Genomic DNA, 26,390 nt, shown 5'->3' on the forward strand with positions numbered 1-26,390 from the left:
CAGTCCCTGATATTGGTATAACCTGGGAGCACCCAAGTACAAACTCTAAAGAACTGTTGATATTTGGGGTTCCTGCAACTCAGAGCCCCCTGAGAACTTTAATCCATGTACAGTCCTCTGCTGGGGCTAAATGTGTTATTTGTTGATGCACATCAGCATTGCTATTTTTATGTTTGCCTACTTGATTGTTTATCCCCCAAATAGGAGTAATGGTTTGCTGAAGAATCCCCTTGAACCTAGAAAATTATTGGAGCAGGGCAGGTGCTCAATCAGTACTTGTGGATGGGTAGATGGAGAAGAGAACAAAGAAAATCAGAAGCTGGATGTGGTGGCTCATGCATGTTGTAATGGTTAATACTGTCAACTTGACAGGAGCTAGAATAACTTAGGAGACAAACCTCTAGGCATACCTATGAGGAATTATCTAGATTACACTGACTGAGGTGGGAAGATTCAGTTTAACTTTGGGTAGCACTGTTCCACGGGCTGAGGTTCTGGACTAAATTCTTTATTATTCTCTCCTTTTTGGAGAAGGAGCTAAGCTAGCATTCATCACTTCCCCCTCCTCCTCCTCCTCCTCTTCCTCTTCTTCTTGGTTTCTTGAGACAGGATCTCACCATGTAGCCTTGGCTAGCCTAGAACTTGATATGTAGACCAGGCTGGCCTCAAACTCAAGAGATCCCCCTTCCTATGCCTCCCAAATGCTGGCATTAACGGCATACTTCACCATACCCGGCACTGTCTTCTTGACTATAGATACAAAGTGATCACCTGATTCAGGCTCCTGCCAGCATGATTTTCCCACCACAGTGGACTCCCTCTTTGAACTGTGAGCCAAAATTAACCATTTTTCCTTTAAGTTGCTTTTTCCAGAGTAGTTCATCACAGTAACAGGAAAAGCAATTAACACACTTAAAATCCTAACAGTAGGGAGGTTGAGGCAGGAGAATTGCCAAGTTTGACCATCTTGGGCTACAGAGTGAGATCTTGTCTCAAAAACAAATTTTAAAAGAAGACAAATTGAGCCAGGCGTGGTGGCGGATGCCTTTAATCCCAGCACTTAGGAAGCAGAGGCAGGCGGATCTCTGAGTTCAAGGCCAGCCTGGTCTACATAGTGAGTTCCAGGACAGCTGGGGCTACAGGGAGACCCTGTCTCAAAAAGACCAAAAAATAAAAAAAAAGAAGACAAATTGAAGGCAGATGGTAGATTGGAAAATACGGGTGGCTGGTTTCAATGACTCTTTCAAATTCATAAATTGAGGCCCTGTGTCTCAATGTGATTTTATCTAGAGAGAAGGTTTGGGGGGGTAAATTAAGACTAAGTGAGGTCAGAAGGGTGGATTCAATAGGTCCTGTGCCTTATAAGAAGAAAAAGAGATGTCAAAGATCTTTCTCTATACACATGAACAAAAGAAAGACCATATGAGGGCCCAGAGATAGAAGAGCTATATGCAATCCAGGAAGAGAGTCTTCACCAGAAACCTCCATGCCAGCACGTTTAGAGTTCCAGAAGTCCAATTATGCAAAAATAGATGTCTTCATTCAGCCACCTGGACTCTAGTTCAGTGTTATGGTAGTTCAAATAGAAGAAAGTGTAGGTGGTTGATAGATATCCGGATGGGAGGGAGATAGATGATGGGTAATGGATGGATGGGCAGTGGATGGATGATGAATTGTAGAGCCAGCACTACAAATCGCACTCGGAGGTCAGGTGAGGGGCTGAGGACTTGAAAAAGGACATGTCAGCGGGTCATTCATGTGGAGAGAATTTTTTTTTTATTGCCAGAACAGCCTGCTATATATATATATATCGCTCTCCAGCCCAGTCGAAAAGTCCCAGACAAGTGGAAAAAACACCAGGGCTCTGCCTCAGCTGCAGAGAAGCACAATAACAGGAACTTGTGGGTGGGTCATGTGGTACTGAGTGTTCTGGTAACTGTGGTCAATAGCCAGGGTGCATAGGCCCGTCTTAGGTCGTCCAGGTCATTAGCGCATGTCTTACCCATCATGGAGGAACCTGCTCAGGCCTCACAAGTCCTCTGTCTTAGGTTGATATGAGCCCCCTAGATCTTACCCGTCACTGGGTACCTATTTTTCTGTAGATTTAGCCAAATTTGTGCTAAGAGATTCTCTGCTGATAGTGTCAACAGCACCTGTCAGGTATACATATGGCTCTGAATTTGCCTCTTGCGTAAGCGGCAAAGAAACACCAAGGCTAGAACTGTAGTGCCCAGGACCAGGAGGCCTAGGGCAATGGATCCACTCCATTCCTTAAACAGTTTTCCAACTACATGGAGACCCTTTACAAAAGCCTCCCCGGACACAGGAGGAACTTTTGTTTCATTTATAGATATGATTTGTTGCATCAGCTGACAAGTATAATTCAGAAATTGTGAATTTCATGGTCCTTGCAAGAACTTATTGAGCTCCTTCACAGCTACTGAGGCATTGCACACCTTAGCAGAAGTGACACAGATATGGGTAAAGATAGGAGAGCAGGCTAACATGCATATCCCACAATGCATCAACTTGTTCCTGTAACAGAGCGGTTTGTTGATTTAATTTTAGGATGCCCAGTTGCAATAAAGAATTTATCTCGCCCTGAGTATCAAGGGCCTGTGCCATCCGTCCCAATAGTTTGTCCATGTCTCGGCCATGACAGCCATTTGAGCAAGACCTATTCCAGCTGCAGTGGCCGACTGCGGCAGACACAGCGACTGTTGCGATGATTGCTGCGCTGATTCCAAAATCCCTCTTCTCCCTTATGAGGTGAACCGGGTAGCTGCCCGGCACATTGACCAGAATCGGGACGATGCCCAGGACCCATACCAGGATAGCCGAGCTCGCAGGACCCCAGCAGCTGCGCAGGTGGCACGTTTTCTCACTGCAGGTTAAGGTATTATTTATCTCTGAAAAAGAATCATTAGTGACTAGGAAGAAGAAAGGGGGAAACATGCAAGGGTCAGAAGACGGGTTATATTTTTACTATGTGATGTGTTTTTAAACTGGAGGTTACCATCAAAGATATCAGAGGTATTCCAGGAAATAGTGCTATTGAAATAACGTGCTTCCCTCACTACCAGAGGGACAGCATCCATGCAGGCATAAGGTCCGCAGAGGAACCTCCCTGCAAAAGTAGGGATCCCCCCCCCCATCATCATAGGGTTTCTGTAATGAAAGGGGGATGCTTGTGTGGTGCTATTTTTAAATGGAAGCCGAGGTCCATACCACCAGAGGGGGTGGTCTGAGGTATTAAGTTGCCAAGGCTCTTTGGTCACATAGTCACCCCATAATATAGGGACAACAGCCTCAAACTGTAGGGGTCCAGGCCAACACCGAGGCCCCGGCAGAGGAGGTAAAGAAAAACCGGTGTAATTACGGTTGAAATTGATTGGACCCCCATATTCCTTCCAGCCCAAGCACAGAGGCATTTGAGGAATTGGCCTGAAAGTCTCCGACTGACCAATTACTGAGGACAATGCAAGGCCCTAAGAGGGAGCTACTGCTATTAAGTAAAGCAATATTAAGAACCTTAGAAAAGCAGAGGGCGTTGGAGAGATCAAAACTGCCTGTAATATTACCCATTTCCCAACTCACAAGTATAGCAGCCTTCCCTAATGTGTAGTTGGTACTGACCACCGTTGGCCAGACAAAACTGTCAATTTCCACTGGCATCAAGATTGGGGGATTCTTCACCAACGCCCATCTCATCTTCTGGCTGCTGCTCCTCAGGAAGTGTAGACACAGCATGCACACAACGCTCAGGGACCCAAATAGGAGTGTTCGGCATCCTGTGGAAAAACACAAACAGATCCTCGGACCCAGACTAATACCGGGTCTGGGCCTCTCCAGTTTCCTGAGGAAAGATCCTTCCATTTGACCACAGGCTGGCCCTCACGTAAGGGCCTCCAGTGCCGATCAGCGGCCGAGCAGTTTTGAACATCCACCGTCAGAAAATTTAAAAGATAAAGTGTGAGGGCTAAAGTTGAATGAGGGGATGTTAAATGACCGTGCAGTTCCCCCTTTTTAATTTTGTGCAAATAACACTTAAGGGTGCGATGCACTCTCTCAACTACGGCCTGTCCTTGGGGGTTGTAAGGGATACCTGTTTTATGGAGAATGTCAAACTCTTGTCGAAGCACCTGACCCTGTTGATTGGGGTCTGGAGCCTCTATGACAGGGAACAAAACAACCCCTGGACCCCCATGAGGCGCTGAGGGTTGTGGTGTGCCCGAGTGGTCGGTGCAGCTAGGATTTTGAGCTGGGGGATGTGAGTTAAGTTAGCATTTCCTCAACTTTCTTCGTAGAACCCAGATATCTCATCCTCAGAATCTCTGCCTGAGGACTCAGGGGTCCCAGAATCTTCCCCACCCTCAGCCTCCGACGCTTGGAGTGACTTTTCAGATTCTTTTTCTTGGGCCCCCTCAAAAGCCTCTTTAACCTCGGCTAGTTGTTCTTTCACTTTCGCATTATCACTAAGGAGTGCGTCCAGTACCCGTCTCCATAAAGAAAAGGTGGCTATAGGGATGCTCTCGGGTCCCTTTTCATGTAAGACTTTTCTAAATCCTTCTTGACCTCCTCCCAATCCGGGCTATTAAGACCCCCAGAATATATGAACCATGGACTGCTCTGTTGTAAAACCTTTATAAAATCCTTAGCTGTGCGTGTCTTAATACCAGTTCCCTGTTTCTTTAGCAGTTCCACTAACTGGTCTTCTAACAGATGAGTAGACCCAGTGGTCCCCATATCACCAATTCACCCCCTTACCTGCCGGCCGGCTCCCACGTGGTCCTTCAGCACTGTCCCTTCTTTCCCGATCTCGGTGGGACCTCCACTTGTAGCACCAGCACTACAAATCGCACTCGGAGGTTGGGCGAGGGGCTGAGTACTTGAAAAAGGACACGTCATGTGGAGAGAATTTTCTTTTTATTGCCAGAACAGCCTGCTATATATATTGCTCTCCAGCCCAGTCAAAAAGTCCCAGTAGTGAGTCTCCGCCTCAGCTGCAGAGAAGCACAATAACAGGAACTTGTGGGTGGGTCATGTGGTACTGAGTGTTCCAGTAACTATGGTCAACAGCCAGGGTACAACCCAAGGTCAGCAGAGAATCGGGGGATGGGTTCCCACAATGAATAGGTGGAGAATGGTGAGTGAATGGATAATGAATAGGTGAGTGGATGCATGAATGAATACATGGATGGATAGTGGATGAAGGAACAAATGGGTAGTAAATAAATGGACATATGGTAGACTAAAGGGTGGACGAGTGGATGAATGTGCAGAAGGTTCACTAGGCCCCTTGAACACTTCCTACTTACTGCTCTGGGCTCAATACATGGACAGCAGTTCTCTGTTGGGCAATGTGAACATTAACTACTGTGAATAACTGCCTTGGGCATTGATTTCTTGGTTTTCCAGCACCATACTATATATAGTCCCAACCTGGAACAGAGTTCCTTTCTCATAGCGTTCAAATTTGCAAGGGACCCCGAGAACTCTAGTGGCAACTCATTGGGACTCTCACATGTGTCTAAATTTTGGCCTCCTCAGAATCCTCAGGGAGCCCTGTGGAATAGCTGGTACAGGGATGAGGGAAAAGAGAGGAAAACTGCTCCAGGAACTGATGGGCCACTTCCATCACCACCTGCTGAGCCTTTAATCATCTGCTTTCAAGGGGGCCCTAGACCAGAGGGGCCACCATCCTCCACCTGGAACTCTGAACCTGGTCGATGAGTGAAAAGGGGACAGGCAGAGAGGCCTGGGGTAAGGTAAGGGATATTCAGTCAAGGGGTTGGAGGCACTGTCAGGCCTGCAGACTCCAGGAGAGAGGCACATGCTCCAATCTCTTCATATCTGAGGCTACATTAAAGCTTTATCTTTTCATTTGCCATCTCATTTGTGTCACGATGTTTTCACTTGTTATTTAACATCAACTTTAAATCAAGAAAAATTAAAAATTTTAAATCATCAGCATGCATTTCACTACTTATTTTTTATAATGTTTAATGTTGATATTAATCACAAAACTAAGAAAACTTAATTTTCATGTGGAATCCCTAAAATGTTTAATGCACACACACACACACACACACACACACACACACACACACACTCACATTGTTTTTATCAGAACAGTGCAAGCCCTTCATGGAACTAACCCACCTGCGGAATTTCCCTCCTTGGTGCCTGCATGTTCCAACACTCTACTTTGGAGAGCTGACTCTGGATCTTAGGCTGTGGCAGCCCCTTCCCCCACGCCCCTTAAGGTGCAGGTTCAGGAGGGGGAGTCTCAGGGAGGAGCAGCCCCCGCCCCCAGGGCTGCCAAGGAGGCCTCCCTGACAAGCAACTGACCTTCTCCTCCACACAATTGATTTTCAGTTGACCTCTGCCTTCTATTTTACACTTGAGAGCCTCTGTGGCCTGTAAACCTCTTTGAACACGTACTTAGACACCCAACAAAGCCAATAGGGGCACAGGGGCACCGAACCAGACCCCTTGCTGTCCAGTCTAGGGGTGTCCTCAGCCTTCAGCCTCACTGTCCTCTCTCTTCTTTGTAAATTACACAGGAGCACTGTCATGACTCTAAAAGACACTGCTTTATAAGCTTTTTATTTTGAAAATCATCTCAAACCTATTTTCAGGAACAATGAGATGCATTCCACATACATTTTACTTAGACTGACCAACTGTTAACAGGACAAAGACACTTTCTTATGGCGACTCTGTATAATAATCAAAACCAAGACTTTAAAAAAATTGTGTGTGTGTGTGTGTGTGTGTGTGTGTATGTGTGTCAGTATGTGCATGTGAATGTAATGTCCATAGAGACCAGACAAAGATCAGGTACTCTGGATTTACCAGCAGTTTTGAGCAGCTGGACTTGGGTGCTAGGAACAAAACTCTGATCCTCTGCAAGAGCAGTATGCTTTCTTGGGGCTGGAGAGATGGCTCGGCAGTTAAGAGCACTGGCTGTTCTTGCAGAAGACTGAGGTTCAAATCCCAACACTCACATGGTTGCTAACAATCATTTGTAACTCCAGTTCTGGGAGATCCAGTGCTCTCTTCTGACTTCTGTGGGTATTGTGCAACACAGATGTACTTACATGCAGACATAACATTCATACACATAAAATAAAAAATAAATAAAAATTTTAAAGAGCAGTATGCTTTCTTAACCGCTGAGCCATCTCTCCAGCCCCCAAACCGGAAGTTTAACAATGATGCAATACTGCTTTTTAATATTCAGTCCATGCTTAGATTTCTCCCATCATCCCCACAAGGTCCTTTGTAGCATTCTGGTGTTGTTTGTTTATTTGTTGCTTTCTTTTAAAAATATTTTGTTCTTATTTTGTGTGTATGAATTATTGCTCGCATGTGTTTAAGTGCACCCATGTCATGCTATGCCCGCAGAGGTCAGAAGAGGACGATGGATTCCCCTGGAACTGGAGTTGTGGGAAGTTATTATCTGCTATATGGGTGCTGGGGATCGAACCCAGGTCCTCTGCAAGAGCAGCCAGTGCTCTTAACCACTGAGCATTTTCTATAGCACTTGTTTTCTTAACAGACTCCAACCTCAGACCTCATCAGAATCGGGTGCCTTTGCTCAGTCGTCCTTCATTAAGAACATTTAGAGCAAAGAAAGCACGATCGTGGACTGAGTGGGCAGGTGGCACTGCCTGCTCTCCTGGCCATGCTGCCACACCTGTGTACCCCCTCCATCATGCACCCGTGAGCATATAAATGCATGCATGTTCACAAGCTCATGTCTATACAAGTGCACATGTACACACAGGCCCCCAGAGGCTAGGAGGCTGTAAGCTCGCAGCTGGACAGCAGTTAGGCTCAATGATTCTGTAGCTCTCAGCTCTGTGTGACGTTAGGCAAGCGCCCAGTTACCTGTAAATCACAGCTGTCCTCATCTGTAATACGGAAGACTCACGTTAGCTATTACATTGACATCAAACAGGGCAATTCAAAAATCCTTTATTTGGGCCAGGCGTGGTGGCTCACACCTTTAATCACAGCACTGGGGAGGCAGGTAGATCACTGAGATCAAGGCTAGCTTGATTTACATAGTGAGTTCCAGGCCAACTGGGGCTACAGGGAGACCCCTGTTTCAAAACACAACAAAAATCCTTTATTTGGGGTTGGGGATGTAGCTCAGTGGTAGAATATGTTCTTAGAATACACGAGGTTCAAACCTCAGCACCAAAAAAATTATCTTTTGTTTTTTGGCATTTGCTGGCTCTTCGGTACACTGTAGCCACCACCACCCTAACGGTCTTTTCCTTTCCCAGGAGAAGCACAGAGCCCCACCTGGAGTCTGACCCAGACAATCAGCACCCCTCATTCCCTGCAGCCATGTGAGAACAGGAGTCAGTCAGAACAAAAAGGTTCTTGTTTCTCAGTCAAGCACCACTGCTTCCTCCCACACTCTCCTTGATTTCCCGCCACCATACTCATTCAGGAATTACATGAGGGTGAGCCTCACTTAGCGCCAGGCACATCATCCATGCACAGGACCTCAGGCCACCTTGATTGGTGACTCAAAGCTTTTCTCAGTGACAACCCAGTGATGGCTGGTTTGTTTCCAAGCATTTGAAAAACCAGTGTACACACTTTTGCCTTAAGCTTGCAAACCACTGGCATTCGCCTCTTAGAGTGCCTGCTGGTTTTGACTGACGTGTGTGTGTGTGTGTGTGTGTGTGTGTGTGTGTGTGTGTGTATTTTCCTGACCTTGTACATTTTAGAATAACCTTGTTCTCCTACAGGCAATTATAGCTCTTTATAACATACGAAAATAAAATGCCAATTTTCGCAGTTTAAGGTGGTGGCAATTGAATTACCATCTTTTCAGGCTTTGCCTGGCAGGAGAGGTAACTCTGAGCCTCTGTCCCTGATATATACCACAGTAGATGCCATGGGGTAAGGGGATGCAGACCTCACAAAGCTCAGCCTCAGCACACGGTCTCTGCAGCTCCAACATGGATGTAGCAGGACTCTAGAATTCTTCCCATTTGAGTAGAAAACCCTTAGGAGGGTGGCACAATGCTCAACTCCCTAGAACTTTGTTCTGTTCAGGATCAGCCCTCCTTAGAAGCTGAGAGCAGCCCCAACCCCTGATGTTGCAAAGGTACAGCCCCTATCCTCCAGTCCAAGCCAGCCACCCCCAGGATGGCACCCTGTGTCACAGGTCTAGGAGTCCCTGATCTGGTGGGCAAGGTGTCCAGTTGGCAAAGTCACAGGCCCTTATAGTACATACAACGCTGCTCCAGTTCCCTGGAGGTTGGTGCCAGCTCAGACCATACTTAACCTGACCAACCACTCCCTAGGCCCCATCTTTCCAGGACAGACTGGGGGAGAAGGAAGGGTTCTAGTTCTCAGCTCTGGGCACAATAACACTGGAGCACCTCACAGAGGACTCTTGTGAGTTATTATAATCATTTTAATTGTTCATCCTGTCTTCCATGTGTCAGGAAAAAGGCCAAAAAGAAACACCAGGATAATAGCACTTCCAGCCTTTCCCCTTTCCTTGCTACCTCCAGAACAATGAACTCAACCTTTCATGTCTTCATGAGAACCCTGGATGTATCACACTGGGATTGTGCGTTACTGAGCTACTTCTCTGTACAGGGCCCCACCCTTGTTGGGAGTCCACCCTAGTGCCTCTCTCACTGCTGAAGTAGCACCTTTCTCCCAAATGCTCCTCTGTGGCCTAGGAAGGCTCCCATCTGAAACTATTCCTGGGGGGGCCTCGATCCCCAGCCAGTGCATTGGTCACATAGATAGCTGCACACGTGGTAGCAACCATGAATTCTAGAGTGGGGACCGCAACACAGCACTGCCACTAGGAGTGACTGTCTTCTTAGACAGGCTTGGGATGGAAGGAAGCCCCAGCCCCAACATCAGGTGTCTGGATCCTTTACATCCAGGCAAAGGTCCTGGGGTAGCCATGTGTTCTAGGCATGCACTTGGTTGCAATTAGGCAGGAACAGCAGAGTTCTGGGACAGAATGGGAGATTATGTCCAGGACCATAAGGGGAAAACAGCTGCTGGAGAATCCATGGCTGAAGAGAAGCAAGGAGAGGAAGAGGGCTCATCTGGGGCTGTCTGTGCCACAGATTGCAGAGCCCACTTCAGGAGACGGCATGGAGCAATGCTCTTCAGGCACAATATTTAAAGCTTTGGGACTTTTAAATTGTTCATTCATCCATCTTTTATTGTGTTATTTTATGCATATTTCAGTACAGCTTGGCCAGTTGGGATTTTGTGACATGTCTGTTCGAGGTTACACATCTCTTGTTACTGAGGGGACCCTTGGTTTTGGAAGGACCTCTGTGTAGTGTGTGTGTGTGTGTGTGTGTGTGTGTGTGTGTGTGTGTACATATATACAGGAGTAACTCCTTAGGTTAATAATGTGTGTTACTTGTGCACACACCTACCTGGAAACCTGTCAATGCCTAAATACTAATAGTACCAGCCAACTTTAACAGGAACTCCTATTTATGGTCATCAAAGACAGAGTTAGAGTCCTGACTTTGCCAGTGTCTGTGAGCAGCCTGCTTCCTAGGAGCCCCAGGAAAGAGCTGCAGGCAGTGCTTATCAGCATAGGTACATATCCTTTCCCAAGCCAACTTGGGACTTCGGTGCTGAGGCTATGAGATAACACCTCTCACTGAGAGCTTCTGTGCTGTGAATTCCATCGAGCGCAGACCAGCCATGTACCTATTCCACAGCCAGCCTTCCATCCACTCACACTGTCCACCCTCCCCCCTCCCTCCCCCATCATTCAATCATTTGTCCATCCACCCATTCATCCAATACTCATCTGTAATGGTTAGTCTTCTGTGGGTCTCTCCCTCCCCTCATGGGCCATTGGCCACCGATCCATGAGAACAAAGGGAGCAGAAGTGATGAACAGGGTCAGGACGGCCAGTGAGCATGAAGGAAAAGAACTTCCGGGGAGGCAGATTCAGTGATACAGCCCCATTTATTCAGTGGGGGTTAGGGGGAATATAGTGTGGAGGCAGCAGCCAAAGCCTCAGCTGATAGGTGCTCATCATATGCTTTATTTACATATGGTAGGGGCATCCTATCATCCAACTATAGGGCAATGCCTAATTATCATATAGAAAAAACCTGGGGGTAGTTTTTACTCCAGGTAACTATGCCAAAGGTCATGTTCCAGATAAGGTCAGGCATCCATGCTTGGAGGCACTTTCCAGGTAGGTCAGGCAGAGACTAGGGGGCCCCTGCTGAGAAAGGGAGTCTGTCCATATACTGCTGAGCTCCTTAGAGCTATCCGGACATGGTGGACTGCAACCTTAGCAGCAGGGTCCCCCAACACTCTTCAGTTCTTATTCAGATATGAGTTAATCCTGTCTTGATTATCTGTGTGATGAGATTTATAGCCACATAGGAGACAAACGTCTGGGCATGTCCGTGTGGATAGGTTTAACTAAGTAGAAAGACCCACTTTGAAGGTTGGTAGCCCCATCACATGGGCTGGGGTCCTGGACTGAATTAAACCAAGAAAGCAGAGCACCAGCCTTCATCTCTCTTTCCTGGCTGTGGATGCAGTGTGACCAGCTGCCCCATGAACCCATCGGCATAGCTACAGCCATTCCTGCCACCGCACCTTCTCCACGATGGTGGCTGTACCCTCTAACTGTGAGCTACACTAAACTCTCTTCTTTTAATTGCTCTTGTCATAGCAGCAGGGAAAATAGCTAAAATACCATCTGTGCACCCACCCATCCAACAGTCAATCCACCCTCCCACTGACATGTCATTTCACTCTTCTTCTGTTGTCCACCCATCCATTCATCTGTCTTTCTTTCCAATAATCATCTACCCACCCATCCACCCACTTGCCAATCACATTTTGTACCCATTGAGAACTATACTGTTTATAGAGGAGAACAGAAATATATTGCACAAATCTCTGCCCTGAAGGACATTTTTCATATACGAGAATGTCTATAAACCTGAAAATATAAGTTAGACAGTTCAGCCTCAGCGTCATCTCTGACCCACCCTCTCTTCACGCCTCCATGCCGGCTCGTCCACGCATGCTCACTAGTCACTCCTGCTGCCGGTGCTGCACAGTTCCGACCGCCACAAGCTTCCATGGTGATTCCCTGCTCCAGCCTTTCCCACTGCGATTACTTCACTACCTAAGTGCAAACCCGAAGTTGGGCCAAGGCAATCTTCAGTCTGAAGGGCAGAGCAGGTAAGGGGTGGGGGCAGGACATGGGGTATCTGCTGGTGCTCAACAGCAGATTCCAAAAGCAGATCAGGCAGGAGCATCAGTGTAACCCTTCCTGCCTGGGGTAACACGTGTGCAGTAGTCCAGGAAGCAGGCCAAAGAGACAAGGGATGGGCCAGACAAAAATAGGATATTATTAAGACGTGAGGTTCAGGGAAGAAACACTCTACAGAGATGGAGCATTCTGGAGCCACTGGTCATAACCACTTCCTCCTGCTTGGACCCTAAATTGATTGTGAAATGTCACCATGAAATTGTAATCCATGAGAGCCTGGATGGACCTCGAGCACATCATGTTAATGTGATAAACCAGGCCCAGTAAGGTGAATGTGACAAATATGACATGACTCCATTCTCAGGTGACACTGAGAAGAGTCTGATCAGAGACTGAAAGTGATACAGCACGTGCCAGGAGTTAGAGACAGGAAGATGTGTGGCGTTATTCTTTCAGGGAGTATGAAATACCAGTTTGGGGAAATGAAAAAATTGAACTGTTCACATGTGAATAGTTAAAAATGCTCATTTTTAAGCTGGGCATGGTGGCACACACCTGTAGTCCCAGCAATTGGGAGGCAGAGGCAGGCGGATATCTGTGAGTTCAAGGCCAGGCTGGTCTACATAGTTGAGTTCCAGGACAGCTGGGGCTGCAGGGAGACCCTGCTTCAAAAAGATTTTAAAAAATGCTCATTTTTATGTCATATACTTAATTGTATTTTGTCACAATAAAAAGTGGCTTGACACAATTTTTTTAAATGGTTCTTGAAGTGAAAGGTAGGCTGACAACTCACTCTAGTGAGGCACCAGCTAAGTAAAGGAAAAAATGAGAATCTGTGAGAGGCCCAGACCTAAGCGACACATCCACACTGGAACCTCTGCACCCAAGGCTCATGGAACAAAGCAGAACAGGGGTTAGAGAGAATATTATGTATCTCTCAGCTCTCACCAGCAAAGCTTTCTCACACAGCGGGTAATGATTAACATGGAAAGCCACAACTAACCAAAATGTAGAGAATAAGAGACTTTAGAATGTGTGTCCCTGGATAGGATTCCTACATTAAATCTCAGCCACCCAGGGCTCAGGGACCATTGCAGAAGAGGGGTAGAAAGACTGTAAGAGCCAGAGGTGGTGCATGAGCACAAGGAAGCAGTCTTCCAGGCTTCCGGGAACTTGTTCATAGGAACTCACAGCAATGGTGACAACATGCACAAGACCCATGCAAATTCAAACCAGATAAAAACCCAGCATAGAACTGGGGAAACAGTAAGAAACCTCAACCCTACCTGAGGAACCATTGGGAGCTGATTGCTGTTGAGGGAGAGTTGTTCTTCTTTAAGGGAGTGATGCTAGACAGGCTGAACAGGCTCCAGTGAATGAACTCACTGAGGGACATCTGGGGACACAAACTTGATCAATAGGCCTTAACATATATGACAGAATGCATGAAATCCAGTGTGAGGACAGTGGAGGGTGCAGATAAAGAAGGGGATCTGAATACAATTAGGATGCATTGTATGAAATGCACAAAAATACAGTGAAAATATATACGGAAGAAAAAAGATGAAACCAATCTAATAAAACAAGAAAGAGACTCGTCTGTCCTGAATTCCTTGGTGAGACACAGTACCCAGTGGGGCAGGTCATGTGGCTGGGAGCTAGGAGAAGAGGGAGAAGGCTGAAATTAAAAAGAAAAACCAACAAAGTAGACCTTGGAATCACGCACTAGTCCCCGGGGCAGTGGGAATTCAGATCACAAATGGAAGCAACTTTACCGCCACTTGACTAAAACTGAAAACTCTGAGCACAGCAAGTGCTGATGAGGACGGGATCTCTCACAGTTGAATGGGAGCAGTAAGGGATTTAAGAATGCAAACCTTGCCGGGCATGGTGGCGCATGCCTTTAATCCCAGCACTTGGGAGGCAGAGGCAGGTGGATCTCTATGAGTTCAAGGCCAGCCTGGTCTACATAGTGAGTTCCAGCACAGCTGGGGCTACAGGGGAACCCTGTCTCAAAAAAGCCAAAAAAAAAAAAAAAAAAAAAAAGAATGCAAACCCGTTGGGCAGGATTTAGTAAACTAAATCTGTGCATTCCCTATAATACAGACGTTTCACCCTTAAGTATTTATATGTAAGAAATGAAAACTTAAAAGGAGACTTTACATCAATATCCATAGCATTTTTATTCATAACACCAAAAATGCCTGGAAAGGCTCCAAAAGCACGGCAACAGAATGGATAAGCGAATTGTGACGCACCCGTCAAGCAGGATGCCACTTAGCAAGAATAAAAAAAGCACCAATGCCCAGAGCCACAAAGACGCAACTTAGAAATGTGCATGGCCCAAGAAGTCAGCAACTGTCCTGAAATTCTAAGACAAGCACAACTGTAGAGAGACAGGCACAGGTCGGTGGTTGCAGTAGAGGTGTGACTACAAGGATCAAAAGAACTCTCTGGGGTTCTGGGAGAATTCCAGACTCTAAAGTTGGAAGTGGTCAAGCACATTGATCAAAATCATCAAACTGTTAAGATGCATGTGTCTTTATGTAAATTATAATCAAATTATATATTCATATGGGAGGGAAGAGGAGAGGAAGTTGCTATTGTAGGTGAAGGGACTGGGCTTCTATCCAGGCTGTAAAGGAGATAACGGTGAGATGGATGCCTGCCCAGGACATGTAAGCAAGCTGGCTCTACAGAAGGTGAATGAGCCAGAATCAATACCATGACGGAAGCAAGTGAGATGTTTGGTAAATTCATAGCACAGGACAGTTGACTTCCAATCCCATCCAGACTAGAAAAAGAGAGTGGCATGGAGACCCCAGCTACCCTGAGGTCTGGAGTCAGGCCTGGGTGGGAAGCCTGACTATTCCTCCACAGGATCACCAGCAACTTCTTGGACCAGGTCCTCTGGAGACCAGAGGCCTTGGGGAGACCTGAAATTAGGGCATATGGACCTGGATATGCAGGCTTCAGGGCAGTGACCAAAACAAAACTGAGGAAACTACAGGCTCTGTCCACCAAAGGAGGTAGGGGATACACTGGCTCAGACTCAGTCACAGGCTGGACAAGTTTGTGAACCCCAAATCAAGCCCTCCCTGTTTTACATGTAGGATTGTATCCCACCCATTCCCAATGTCACTTACATTTTTGTTCCTTTCAATTACTTTTTATTTTTTGGTCTTTTTGAGACAGGGTCTTCCTGTAGCCCTAGCTGGCCTTGAACTTGCTGTGTAGACCAGGCCAGGCTCAATCTCACAGATCCTCTACCTCTTCCCAAATGCTAGGATTAAAGGCATGTGCCAGCAGGCCTGGTGTTTTTTTATTTATTTATTTATTTATTTACTTTTTAAAGACAGGGTCTTGCTATGCAGTCCAGATGGCCTGAAACTCACATTCAGTGAGAATTAACTGCACAACAACACCTGGTACCACTTCCCTTTCCTTTTAAAAATGTTTTATTGATTATTTGAGAATTTCATTCAATGCATTTTGATGATAGTCAAACCCCCTTCCGTCTGTGCCTGTACCCTACTCTCCATCCCCAAACTTCCTGTCTTCTATTATCATTTCTTTTTTTTTTTTTAACAGACCTATTGAGTCTGATTTGTGTTCCCAAAATGCTCTTGGTTGTGGCTTCATCCCTTGGAGACTAGTCAACTTATCAGGTATCACACCCTTAAAGAAAACTGACTTTTCTCCTGGTGGCTATCACTTGCCAAGAGATCGTCAACTAGGGCTGGGGCTTCTTGTCTACCTCTGCCATCTAAGCTGGGTCAGGTTTGGGCTTGAGAGGTTTTGTTCATACTGTCATATGTTCATATGTGCAGCTGCCCTGTTTTGTCCAGACATGGTTTCCTTTTATTTGCCCACCACCTGTGGCTCTTATAATCTTTCCACCCTTTCTTCTGAAAAGATCCCTGAGCCTCTGGAGGAGCGAGTGTGATATAAGTGTTCCATTTAGAGCTGAGCACTCCATAGTCCTTATTCTCTACATGTTATCCAGTTGGGGTGGGGGGGGTCTCTGTACTAGGCACCATCTGCTGTAAGAAGAAGCTTCTCTAGTGAGAGCTGAGGGATGTACTAATCTGAGGGTATAAGGTATTAGGAGGTGGTTTGATACTGTGTCTGTTTAGCAGAATAATAGTAATAGTTCTCCCCTACAGCATGTGACCTGTCTAACCATAAGTTCTTGACCCTGATAACAATGCCAGGTATGGGATCCATCTTGTGAAGTAGGCCTTAAATCCCATAGGAAGGTAGTTGGTTACTCCCATAACATTTGTGTCACTATTGAACCAGTGGACATCTTGCCAGACCAGTCATTATTATAACTCACAGGGTTCACAGCTGGGTGAGGTTGATGATTACCTTTGTCTTCCAGTAGCAAACATGGCAGCTTCAAGCCAGCCAGCTTCAAGCTCAGTACCAGCTTTATCTCTCCTTGTCTGTTCTACAATTCACATATGTAGTGTGTCCAGCAACAGGAGCTTACCGCCAAGTTCTGGTGGATAACCAGGAGCAATGGCAATACCCAGGGTATATGAGATTCCTCTATTCAACTGCTCCGAAAGGAGTTCATTCCTGGCTTTGGACTTTTTATTTACTAACCTATAGTATCTGGTAGGGCATCATGTCCCCCCACCTGCCACTGTGGTCAACTCCATTTAAACTGTTTTATACTGTCTATGTATATATTTGAAGAAGCTTATGTAGGTTTCCAAATGACTTTTTCAAAAGCCCCCTGGTCTTAGTTATCCTCCCCCATACTCCTGCCTCTGCCCTGCCTCCTATTCCTCAGCCCGATTAACCCTTCCAATCCCATCATTCCTTCCCCCCTTTTACCTCACTGCCATCAATCTCCCTTCCCATGAGGCCCCCCAACTCCATGGCCCCTTATTAGTTTCCTGACCTCTGTTCCAATTGAAACACACCTAGCTAAAGATTTAAAGCTAGCATCCATGTATGAGAGAGAACATGTGACATTTGTCTTTCTGGGTCTGGGTTCTGTCACTCAGGATGATTGTTTCCAGTTCCATCCATTTACCTGCCACTTACCTTTTTATTTATTTATTTATTTTTATTTTTTTATTTTTTATTTTTTTGGTCTTTTTGAGACAGGGTCTCCCTGTAGCTCCAGCTGTCCTGGAACTCCCTACATAGACCAGGCTGGCCTTGAACTCACAGAGATCCGCCTGCCTCTGCCTCCTGAGTGCTGGGATTAAAGGCATGCGCCACCACGCCCGGCTGCGACTTACCTTTTTAAAGTAGATTTCCCCCACTTAGCCCCTCAGTTCTCCTTTATGTTTTTTATGTTTAAACTATAGAAAAATATATACTAATATAACAGACACCAGTGTATATCACACATCAGCAGAATTGATAAATGTTGACATTGGTGGGCTCTAAGCTACTGAAGCTTTACATTTGTGTAAAAACAATAACATTTATGGGGCTGGAGAGACGGCTCAGTGGTTAAGAACACTGACTGTTCTTGCAGAGGACCCAGGTTCGATTCCCAGCACCCACATGGCAGCTAACAACTGTCCATAACTCTAGTTCCAGGGGATCCGACAGCCTCTTCTGACCTCCACGGGCATTTCACGACATGGGTACACTTACTTACATGCAGGCACTACTCTCATACACATAAAATAATAAATAAAACATTTTAAAAATAAAACAAAAAACAATAACATTTACAGATAATGTTCCCACTAGACTCAGAAGTCAAGTGATTGGCCTCCTCCCACGAAGCAGAGCCTGACCAGGTCCAAGCAGTCTATTTGTAGTCTGTTCTTTACACACGCTTGCATACATGCATTCACATGCATGTACACACATGCAGAGGGCATGGACACACAAGGTCTCTAAGTGCCTTGTGTCACATTTGAGCTTTTCCATATTAATGCATACAGATTAATTTGTTCATGGGAACCTCTCCATGTGGATCCCACCATAGAAGGTTCTCACAGTTCACTCCCCTACTTCCCTAGCAAGTTACTCCTGACTTGATGTGGTAACAGACGACACCATGAAACACGCCACCCTGGTGTCCTAGCGATGTGCAAGGGTCTAGCTCCCGAGTGGAGTTTCAGCAGCCTCAGGAATGTACTTCTTCAAATTCCCACATTTCACGCTCTGCTCCTGTGAGGGACTGGACTAATTTACACTCCTGCTCACCCACAGGCCTGAGCGTCTCACTGCTCTTCAGCGTACCCTCTCTTAGGATTATCAGACCTGATGTTTTTCCAGACTGATGGACCTAAAAATTGTACATCATAGTTTCAGTTTGATTTCAGTTTCATCTGATTTCACTTTTTTAAATTTTTACTTTATTTTGGGGCTGGAGAGATGGCTCAGCAGTTAAGAGCACTGACTGCTCTTGCAGAGGACCCAGGTTCGATTTCCAGCATCCACATGGCAGCTACAAAGCATCCTTAACTCCAGTTCCAGGGGAATCTGAAGCCCTCTTCTGACCTCCACATTTCACGACATGGGTGTACTCACATACATGCAGGCAATACACCCATACACATAAAATAAAAATAATAAAATATATATATATTTTTTTTACTTTATTTAGCGGCAGGGCACACGAAGAAGTCAGAGGACAAGTGCAGGAATTGGCTTTCTCCCTCTACCTTGTGGGTTCTAGGAATCAAACTCAAGTCCTCAGGCTTAGGGGCAAGTAACTTTACCAGCTGAGCCATCTCACTGGCTCCTAAAGTCATATATTTTATTTAAAATATTTTATTGTTTTTATTTTATGTGCATGAATGTAATACCTGCATTATGTAAGTGCACCCGTGTCGTGCAATGCCTGTGGAGGTCAGAAAAGAACTTGGATCCCCTGGAACGGACAGTTGTTAGCCACCATGTGGGTACTGAGAATCAAACCCAGGTCGTCTTCAAGAGGAAGTCAGTGCTCTTAACCACTGAGCCATTTCTCCAGCCCCAAATTCATATATTTTATTGACCATTCAGATTACCCTTTTGGAGATTTGATTTTTTTTTAATTCTTTACCCACATTTCTTAGAGACTATTTGGGGGTTGACTTTTAAATTGCTAATTTCCCATTTTTCCCTTTGTAGAACAAACCTCTTCACTGGTTGCTTTTTGCCTTAAACTTTGTTGAAATGTTCTACCACGCAGAGACTGCAATGTCCTAGGTGCAGCTCCATGAATTTCCCAAAGTGCAAAAGCCCGCACCACTCACTAGGGTCAGGAAATGAGGCACTGCAGCTTCCAGAACCACCTTGGTGCTCCCTGTCCATGATCCTGGCCCAACCCAGTAATGAGTTTCTGCTAGCACCTTTCCCTACTTCACCAGAAGACCGCTGTCCTGGATGTGGAGTGTTATTCTCTCAATGCGCAGCTGAGGCTCTTTGTTAACTCAGTCATCCCTTGGTATTGAGGGGGATTGGCTCCAGGACCCCCTATAGATGCCTGAATCTTGGGATACCAAGCCTTTATGATGCAGCACTGTATATAACCTAGACAGAATCATCTCAAATATTCTACGTCTTCTGCATTCATTATAAAACCTAATACAATGCAAATGCTATGCAAATAGCTGTTACATTATATTATTCAGGGACTAATGCCAAGAGAAGCATCTGTACATCTTCAGGACAGACGCAATTTTCACCCAGATATTTTCTGTCCATGGCTGGTTGGTTCTGAGAGTGACGTACCCACAGACACAGAGGACTATCCATCATGGGTTTTGCACCTGTCTTCATGGAGGAGAACGATCTAGGTTACTCTTTTTTTTTTTTTTGTTTCTTATTAAGTTGTATTCCCAATGGCTATTTCTGTAATAACTTCTTCAAATATCAGTTTATTGTGAATCCTTGAGCTGGATTAGGATAGCAAAGAGCAGCAAAGAAGTAAGGATCCCAGGAGAATTTCTGGGTCATTCCCAAGTCTGGCACTAGCCATAAGGAGGTTCCCTGGGAGCAAGCCTCAGCTCTCTCACTTGGTATGCAAGAACTCCCTAGACTCTCAACTCTCTGCCTGAAGCTGCACAGACCCACTGGCTCTCTGGGTTGATAATAGCACAGTGAGCGTCTCAGCACAAGTGCACAGGGTCCCCAGGAGCATGGGAAGCACTGGGTTTTGTGAAGCTACAGGCTTCGCTGCTGTAAATGATTTTCATCATAGAATTTCTCAGAACTTCTTGCATGAATCTTCAAAAACAAGGAAAGCAAAGATACATCAGATGTGATGGGGCTCAGGCCTCTGTTTCCCACAGGCCACATTAGAAGGTGGCTTGGAATCACTGGGACACCTGCCTTGGGCCTATTATGCTCCTGTACCAAGCACATCACTCCCACGGAGGCTTTGAGATGCCTGCCCTTTCCTGAGTCCTCTATAGGTTATGGGTCTGGCCAACTAACCCAGAGCCCAGAATAATGAATTTGTGCCATCAACAAAAGACTGAAGGGGTCTAAGGTCTAGAATAGGAACCAGAGGTATCTGGGTAGGGCCCTGAGTCTCAGAGGCTAGAAAGAGACCACATGCATCTCACCCACAGGCTTTGTACTCAAGGCCTGATTTGTTTATATGCCCCCCACCCCAGGCTAGGACTTTGGTTCAGCAGGTGAAGTCTGAGATTCTGGGCTCGTTCCCAGATCTGTGGTCCACCAGGCCAGCCTAACTAGGGCAGGGAAGAGGATAGAGACCCAGCTACTGCCAGCTCCGCCACACACTTGTCATTTACAGTGGTTAGTTTTAATTGTCAATTGGATATAGAATCACCTGGAAAGAGAGTCTCAATGAGGGATTGTGTAGATCAAGCTGGCCAGTAGGCATGTCTGTGGGGGATTGCCTTGATTATGTTAATTGATTTAGGAGATTCTGCCCACTGTGGGTGGCACCATTCCCTAGCCAGGGGATCTTGGGCTGAAAAGTGCTGAGCCCAAGAAGCATGCACATATGGATTCTCTCTGCTCATGAGAGGCTATGATGTAATCAGCTGTCTCAAGCTTCTCCTGCAGTGACTTCCTTGATAGATTCTAACCTGGAATTCTGAACTAAATTTAACTAAATGCTTTCTCCTATGAGCTGATTTTTTTTTGTCAGGGTATTTTATTACAGCAACAGAAATGGAACTAGGACATCATTCATCCTATAGAATGTCCTGGAAGGGATGTGGTGAGCTGCAGCTCCTGCCAAGAGGAAGAGTGCTACTGGGAGACTTGCTCGGCATCAGCGCACAGGTAAGAGCAGAGCATGGATGCCAGGCTCCTCACTGAGAAAGGCAGGGGACTGGCAGCCCAAGAAGAAGGCACAGCACAGACACAGCACAGGGTGCATGCGTGAAGTGAGGAGAATCAGGAGCCCAAGAACCATGGAAGGAGGGGCCTGGGCTGCAGTCTAGCCACAGAGTGGGGGCTGTGTATAGAGTTATGGGGCATTGAGCTCCACCTCCCAGGGAACCAGCATGGCTTTTCCAAAGTCTGTACTCTTCTTGAGTGATAACAGCCCCTCTGAACAGAGGCTCTGGGACTTTGGATCTGTCAGCAGAGAGGAGATGATATCTGGAAACAGTACTGTAGCCGGACGTCAGAGGCAAGCTCCCTGTCTGCCCTCAGGCCTGGGTCTCAAGGAGTTCCAAGCTATGAGAGAGCACACCTAGGTTCCTGGAGTCTGGGTAATGCTCTGTGGAAGCTTGGCTGTCTAAACCTTGGGAAGATGTGCCCCTGTCATAGAGAACAAGGGCTTGGCATGCTTCCTTCTCCGTTCCCATCCCTGATGACAAGTGCAGATGGAAACCTGGAACAATACGTGTCACCCTTCAGAATCTTTCCAGCTTGGAAAGACCCTGGGAAAGGCCAGAGAAACACTCAGAACAGAAGAAAGTTCTGGGCTAGTGCCACATTTCAGAGAGGAAGCCACCGTGTCAGAGAAAGCAGATTTGGCCACAAGCCCCAGCCAGAGGCCAACAAGGGCCTGCCCAGTGCAGGCTGCTTAGGGCTTGGTGTCTGTTTCCCCGAATGTAAGAGTACAAGTTGTTCCCTCATCTCATTACTGAGAGATGCCAGTTCATCCCAAAGCCAGGAAGTCAGCATCACAAGGACAGGGAGAGAGGGCAAGAGGATCACCTGATCTCACTGGGTTTTATTGTTTTTATCACTTTGACACTTCAGTCCTTTCACACAACACTACTACTGGGACTTATCTGTGCCCGAGGGTCAGGTAGGGCAGGTACTAGTCCATCAAGACACGTGGGCACTAGGCCATAAGCACCTAAAAACCTGCACTCTAGGTGGTGAGAGACTTTCTGTTCCGGTGCTGAAGAGGATCAAGGCCACCTGGGGGGAGGGACATGGAGTCCCTTGGCATCTGTACCCGTGTGGGCCTGCCTGGAGGAAGCAGTGGCAGATAAACAGTGTCTGCCAAGCAGGGACCACGAAGCTGACATGAGCTACTCTGCTGGCCAGATCCCAGCAGTTCCAATAAGCTCCTCTGCCCAAGTGAGGGGTTACGGAGGGAAGACAAGTCCCTGGCCTGAGGCTGGCACATAGTCCCTGTGGCTGGCAGGGGTGAGGGGTTCCTGCTCCTCTCCAGCTTCCAGAGAACACTCTGGATTCCTTGGCTCTTGTGCCCATTGTCCCCTGGGAAGGAGAAGTTCTGGGATAGAAGGCACACCCCTCAGGTAGGCCCCTGGCAGTGACCCATGGCTCATATTAGCTGGCAGAATCATCATCTCTAATTCCTTCTGGGTAGGCTTCTCTGACTACAGGACCTAAAGGAGCCAGGAAAGAGAAGACCACCCCTAGGTTAGCTGCCCACTTGTCTAAGGTCCCTCCACAGGGTGGACAGTCCTTCAGTGAGCTGTGAGTGTTCTAGATGTGGTTGCTAGTCAGGGCACCTCACTGAGGGAAAGTCGCCCACCACTGCCCTGCCTGCCCCACCAGGTCCCCTCCGGGTACTTAGCTCCTGCTTTCCCCATACACAGCTGAGTGTGCTGCTGTTGAACTTCTAGTCCCCTCCTGCCACTGGAGTTCCATTCTGCCCTTTGGTGGTACCACCCTGAGCTCACTCTGGGTGACCCTGCCCTGAGTACTTTCTGTACATCTCAGCCCTACCATTATAACAGGTACTTAGAAAATGCTTTCTTAAGATAATCGATTCCTCACTTGGGCCCATAAGTACCCAGGATGAAAGCCTGGCATTCCTGCCTTCATTTTGCAGAACTCCTTCACTTTGGCTCACCTGCCCACCTCTGTGTAGGTGTGTTCCTCACTTAGGGAGTGTCTATCCAAAATCCAGCGATCCCTAACCTATCTCGAGTAACACAGGCCTCTTAATGTCAGTTTTTACAGTGTCTTGTTTCAGATCCACAAAAAGTATCCAAAGGTCTCTCTGGTCATTGTGCTAAACCTATAGTCACCTTGGATTTCAGTAACAGCAGAGAGTCTCAGAAGGACCACCCCCCAGATAAGGGCAATTATTCATGAGTAATCAAGAGAACCAGCGTGTCCCCTCGAGGACTCAGGGTTCCTTTGGACCACATTGCATAGTTAGAACTGAGGCAGTGACCCACCAGACCACATGACTCTGCAGACACTGGCCTCAACGTCAGCCTATCCCTGCCTAACTACACACACATCTTGCCTGTACTCTAATCACCCCTCTGCACCTGAAGCTTGTGTTCATCTTGAAGATGAACCTGGAGTCACTGGACTCTCTTCCTCCCACTCCACACATTGAATCAAATCTCCCCTCAACTTTTTGCCATCCCTCCTCTCTTTAGTTGGTATACTGGGACTGGCGTCTGTGCCTAGCCTGGTGGAGCTGCCGAAGCCATGGCTTTTACTCTAAAACTCCAGTTTCACCATAAACCTGAGAACAGAGGCATGTCCCCCTATTTTTATTGAGAAGTATGCTTAAGAGCCTGCAGAGCTCTAACCACTGCTTAAGGTCATGCTCTGGAATTGGAGCCATGAAGTTTCCACAGCATTCACACAGCTATGATACTGTCTCTTTAAAATAACAGAGCAAACCCTGTGAGTCTCTGAGACCGCAGAGTCCCTGAAGACTTTTGCACACACACACACACACACACACACACACACACACACACCTGCAGGAGCCCCCTTCTCGGGCTGGTCATTCCCTAGGCTCCTGGGAGCTAATTACATCACGTGAAACTGTAGTGTGAATCTGACATCATCTTGGATGTCCCCAGTGGAGGGTCTGAGACAGCACATGTGGCAGAGCTACAGGCCAGACCCAGCTGCTACAGATGTTCACCACAGCTGGAGTACAGCCAGGCATCATGGGCTGCTGGCCCACAGATGGACTGATGCTGAGGCCAGTGTCTGCAGAGTGATTGTGAGCAGAGGCCGTCAGTAGGAGCTGCACCCACTGCTTCTCCACTCAGAGCCGCTGGTCTGGGGCACTTTCCAGGCTTTGCTGAGGCAGACAACATCCACACTGTAACCTCAGGGTGATGGAAGACGGCCCTGTATATAAAGCCATCACAAGGCACAGGAAAGATGTCTGTGACAGAATTTTTGCCCTCAATTATCAGCCAGACTGCTGAGATACAGGAGGTAAACACCAGCCCAGTGACAGGTATCCACAAGACATTGTCCTCCAGACTCAAACATTGTAATCCTGAAGGGAGGCTCATTAAGACTCACAGAGTTGCATCTTGAAACGTTCCCTCTAGGTCGTCAAGGCTTAGGAACTAAACAAGTCTCAGGAAGTCCCTGAAGCTTACAATATTCACAAGGTCTCTCCTTCCCCAAGGTGATAGAAGTACTAAGGACTGCTGGGGAGAGAGAAGACCCTCTGATCTGTCCAGCTGCCTGCAAGTTGTGTAGAGAGCGCCAGGATTGCAGTTTTCATGAATCATCACCCATGATGGGATGAGCTGTTTCTTTGGGTCTTCCATTTTCTGAGTGTCAGTAACCCCTCTCACCCATACTGCTGTAACTCCATTGGACTTTGGTAGAATCGTGCTATTGGTTTGTTGTCAGTGCCTTATCTGGGGTGAATAGACAGTGGTTCACATCTCAAGGAAAAGTCTCACACAGTTAAGGAGAAGCAGGAAGTAACGGGAGACAGAGAAAAGGACCATTTCTCCAGAGGAGGCCTCTCTGGAAGGAGGATATTTGAGCTAAGGCTGAGAGAGAACAAGTCAGACAGGCTAGGAGAAAGGGGACCAGGAAAGCCCAGGGCAGCAAAGGACTAGCAAGTGAGGCAGCATGGCTCAGGGAGGAAGCACGGGGCATAGTCACCACAGAGAGCCTCCATTACACAGCACACAGAAAAGTCTAACAGTCCTTTTTCCTTTCCGTCTCTTTTTCTTTCCACTACTGCCCAAAAGCTTAAGCATACTTTCCCTGATGGGCTTTCTCTCCTGTTCTCGGAAGCACCCCCCTCCCCCCAGGTCATGTGGCCACTTTCCATCCTCTATAACCAAACCTGCCCGCTTTCTTGAAGGCGTGACTTTCTCTTCCGCTTATCCATCTCCCTTCTCTTGGCAGCCCCTAAGATCCCTAAGATCTGCAGCTTGCCTGTCCTGTTGTTTTCATTTCTCAAACTCTAATACAATTGTCCTTGTGTCTTTAAAAAAAAAAAAAAAGGAAGTGTTGCTGGAGTAGAGGAAAAAGGAATTTTACTTCAAGCAGCAGAAATCTGAAGGAGGGTTTGTATGGACAAGGGCAGCATAAGCCTGCGCTCCGGCTAGTACAGGAACAGCAGAGAGAAACAGGCCAGTGAGAGGCACAGACCGTGGAGGCTGGGATCTGAGCAGTGATGCTGAAGGTGACGAGAGGTTGAGGGGTCCCAAGGACAGAGGGCTGATAGACCTGTTGTGCTGGGGATGACAGATCTGCTGTGCTGGGAGAGCCAGGTGGTAAGGAGTCAGGGGGAGGGCAGCTAAGGGGCAGAGGTGGGGAAGTACAGTATGCAGTGTAGGCCGCAGTGAGGAAGAAGGCAAGTCGGGCTGGGAGCTGTGAATGGAAAATGAAGGAGCAAAAATTCCAAAGCAGGATCAGAATCTGCAAGTTCATCAGAGAAGGATCTTGTGTTTCTCAGTCTCCTGAAGGAAAATGAGAGGTTGATGTAGAGCCTGAAGGAAAAATATGAAGCATCAAGGAAAACAG

The sequence above is a fragment of the Nannospalax galili genome, unplaced genomic scaffold (assembly GCF_000622305.1).
Source record: "Nannospalax galili isolate Female #2095 unplaced genomic scaffold, S.galili_v1.0 scaffold1036, whole genome shotgun sequence".
Taxonomy (NCBI): domain Eukaryota; kingdom Metazoa; phylum Chordata; class Mammalia; order Rodentia; family Spalacidae; genus Nannospalax; species Nannospalax galili.